Source organism: Triplophysa rosa, unplaced genomic scaffold, assembly GCF_024868665.1.
Source record: "Triplophysa rosa unplaced genomic scaffold, Trosa_1v2 scaffold24_ERROPOS284339, whole genome shotgun sequence".
In the NCBI taxonomy this organism is placed as follows: domain Eukaryota; kingdom Metazoa; phylum Chordata; class Actinopteri; order Cypriniformes; family Nemacheilidae; genus Triplophysa; species Triplophysa rosa.
The window spans coordinates 113,286-117,607 of NW_026634267.1; positions in this window are offsets into that span (position 1 = coordinate 113,286).

Here is a 4,322-nt window from a genome sequence, read left to right on the forward strand (position 1 = left end):
TTGTGCATATACTTAGCCTTGGGAACATAGTAAAGATTCAGCCGCAACATGGACTTGTCTTTTGTGGTCAGTACTCGAGATCTTAACCTGGGTGACAAGACCGGCCACTCCAGCGCGGGTATGGAAGCCCCCCAAACTTTTTATGGGGAAAGCCTCGAACGTCTATGCTGCCACGGCGCATGCCAGCGCCAATGCCACAATGGCTACTGCAGTGGACTCAGGCTGGATCCTAAAGAAGGCTCAGGGCAGAGCTCTGGCGAGGGCTCGGGACAAAGCTCTGGTGAGGGAAGTACAGTACTGTCTTTCTGTCATGATCTTTCACTTACTGTTATTAGCAAAACATTGTTAATGTAGGTACAGTATATATATGTTTATGAATGTGTAAATTATAGGAACTTTAAAGCCGATTGCAGTCTGAATGCTTTGTCTTGACACTTGTTAGACATGTGGCTATTAACCCTTGTGCCTCAATTTATTGGAAGGTGTGTCCAATGGCAGGTAACGGATTCAAATGGTGCACACTGCCCAGTTTGTGGGAGAAGCAGTTTGTTGCAGCTGAAGTCAACTGAAGTAATTATAAGTGTGATTGACACCGCGGCAGCCTAATCGTGTGAAGACCGAAGAGCGTAAAGACCATCGACTCTACCTGCGCGAGGACACTTGAGTATTGCACTTAAGTAATAACAAATAACAAGAAGAGAATAAATAGAAGTGCAAAAAGTTATTTCTTATTCCCCATTTTTGACTGTGTTTTCAAATTCCTACTGTCACTACAGCTCGTAAATCTCCTGTATCACGTAGAAGGCAATGCAATGCTCATAATCTGCACACTCTTTCAGCATCCACAACTACCTCGATTACATTTCCCATTGGTTTATGGAACTGCCAATCTGCTGTAAAGAAAGCATATTTCATCACAGCTATTGCTAAAAATTCTAGTCTTTCTCTTAGCACTTACTGAAACCTGGATCAAGCCAGAGGACACTGCCACACCGGCTGCTCTCTCAAATAACTACACTTTCTCCTACAGCCCATGCATATCAGGGAGGGGTGGAGGAACCGGTCTACTTATACCTAATGACTGGAAATTCAAACAGCTTGCACCCTCGTGTGACATCTCATTCGAGTCATATACTGTTACTATCATCCACCCTTTTAAAACTCATGTTGTGGTTAACTATCGCCCCCCAGGTCAGCTTGGACATTTTTTGGTTTGAGTTGGATACGCTTCTGTCATCCTTCACAGAGGATGGTACTCCTCTGTTGGTACTTGGAGACTTCAACATCCACCTTGAAAAACCACAGGCTGCCAACTTCAACAACCTGATTGCATTGTTTGACCTCAAGCGAGTTCCCACTTCGGCAACCAATAAGTCTGGTAAAAAACAAGATCTTATCTACACACGATACTGCTCCACTCATCACTCCCAGGTCACCCCGCTGCACATGTCAGATCATTTCCTCATCACTCTTGATCTCCACTTAACTTCTCCAGACACTACACATGCTTCCCCAATGGTCACATTCCGGCAGAAACTACGAGCACACTCTCCCTCCTGCTTATCCTCTGTGCTCCCTCCCTCTGAACAGCTCTCTCTCTTGGATACTAACAGCGCCACCGACACTCTTTGCTCCACACTAACCTCCTGCTTAGACATCTTATGCCCTCTAACATCTAGGCCATCTCGTGCAGCCCCTTCTGCCCCCTGGTTATCTGATGTTCTCCGTGAGCATCTCTTTCCGTTCTGCTGAGAGAAAGTGGTGCAAATCTAAAGAACCTACTGACCTCTGCCTCTATCAGTCTCTCCTCTATTCTTTCTCTGCTGATGTCTCCTCTGTGAAAACGCACTACTACCATGCTAAAAACAACTCGCCTGACTCTCGTACTCTCTTTAAAACCTTCTCTGCTCTTCTTTGCCCGCCTGCCCCCTCCATCCGACTTAACAGCTGATGATTTTGCATCTTTCTTCATAAAGAAAACGACCACCATCAGCAGTCAGTCCTCTGCGCCGCCGCCTCTTGATCATGCCCAAACCCCCGGCACATGCTGGTTCCCCTCTTTCTCTCTCCTATCTGAAGATGATGTTTCCAAGGTCATGCCTTCTAACCACCCAACTACCTGCCCACTAGATCCCATCCCCACTCATCTCCTCCAGGCCATCTCTCCATTGGTTGTTCCCGCTCTGACCCACATTATCAACTCGTCTCTTATCAGTGGTACATTTCCCACAGTCTTCAAAGAGGCCCGTATTACCCCGCTACTGAAGAAACCCACTTTTAATCCTGCACCGTTGGAGAATTACAGACCTGTATCTCTCCTCCCCTTCATTGCTAAATCTCTTGAACGTGTTGTATGTAACTAGCTCTCATCCTTCCTCACCCAGAGCAACCTCCTGAACAGCAACCAGTCTGGTTTCAAGAGCGGTCATTCGACTGAGACTGCGCTGCTCTCTGTCATTGAAGCCCTGAGGCTGGCAAGAGCCACCTCTAACCCATCTCTACTTATTCTAATGGATCTATCTGCCGCTTTTTGACACCATTAATGGCTTTCTGTTTCCTGCATCGCTGCCGGCAGCTTGTTTGTATCAGTGCGCTTACCACTTCGCTCTAATATTAGTGTATTTTATTATCGTTAATTATTATTGTTGCTAACTTATCCTGATATCTCAATAACCCTGTTCCTGTTATTTACTTGGAAGAGTCTAAACCAAATGTGATAGTTAACTTAACGCCGTTAGCATAGCAATAGCGTGTTAGCTTGCTTTCTGTTCACACTGTGGAACATCATCTTGCCTCTGGTTTGTCTTGTGTGCTAACTGTTTCTCTTTTTAAGCGAGTATACTACGATCCATCGAGCAACCTTGGTAAGTTGGAATTGCACTTCAAATCCGGTGAGTTATGGCTTCTATTCCTATTATTGTTACTTGCACCTCATGTCATATGTTTAGCTTAGCCTTCTCTGTCAGCTGCGAGGGCTTTATATGCGATAAATGCAGGGAAATAGTTAGGCTGACAGAGAAGATCTTAGAATTAGAGTCTCGCATCCAATCTTTATCTGAGGATAGTAAGAGTTTAACGACGATAGAAAACACTTTGGATGCGAGCAACATTAGCGCACACAGCTCGGTTCCGGTTGAAAATCCCCCGCAGCTGGGAAACTTCGTGACCGTGAGACGGCGTAGTTGCAGGACAAAACATCACTCGACCGTTCCGATTACAGTCTCGAACAGGTTTGCCCCGCTCAGTGACGCACCGACTGAGAAACCTGCTGAAAGTGCCCTAGTTATCGGTGATTCTATTGTTCGGAACGTTAACATAGAGGCACCAGCCACCATAGTCCAATGTTTACCGGGAGCCAGAGCGCCTGACATCAAGTCAAATTTAAATGTGCTGGCTAAGGCTAATCGTAAATTCAGTAAGATTGTCATTCACGTCGGCACAAATGATGTTCGACTCCGTCAATCGGAGATCACAAAAGATAACATTAAAGAGGTGTGTGAGCTCGCAAGCATGATGTCAGACACTGTAATATTCTCTGGCCCCCTCAATGCTTATCGTGGTGATGAGATTTATAGCAGATTATCATCACTAAATGGCTGGTTGTCTGAGTGGTGCCTGCAGAATGATATAGTTTTTATAAATAACTGGAAGAGTTTTGAGGGCAGACCTGACCTGTTGAAACGAGATGGTCTCCATCCCTCCTGGGCTGGGACTTCCATCCTGTCTAGAAATATGGCAAAAAGTCTTAATGCTAATGCTAAAACTTGACTCGCTGGGGCCCAGGTCAGGGAGCAGACAGTATGGCTTAACCAACTGTCTGCTTGCCGTCTCACGTCGCAGAATACACAAAATGTACAACATGTAGTAATCCGTTCTCCCAAACATCACAAAATAGAGACTGTGTCTGTCCCCCGGATTAGCAAACATAAAATAATGCGTAAACCTCTTGAAAGTAATTTAATAAACGTTAAACAAACTAAACATGAACAAAATACAGATAATCAACTGTTACGACTCGGATTGCTAAATATTAGATCTCTCTCTAATAAAGCACTTTTTGTTAACGATATGATAACAGATCATAAAATAGACATGCTCTGTTTGACAGAAACATGGCTAAAACCAGATGATTATATTGCTTTAAATGAATCTGTCCCCCAAGATTATTATTATAAACACGAGCCTCGTCTAAAAGGCAGAGGGGGAGGTGTCGCAGCACTTTACAATAACTCTCTTAGCATTTCCCAGAAGTCGAACTCTAAATATAATTCTTTTGAAGTCATGGTTCTTCATGTTTCAACACCTAATACTAAAGATAAAAC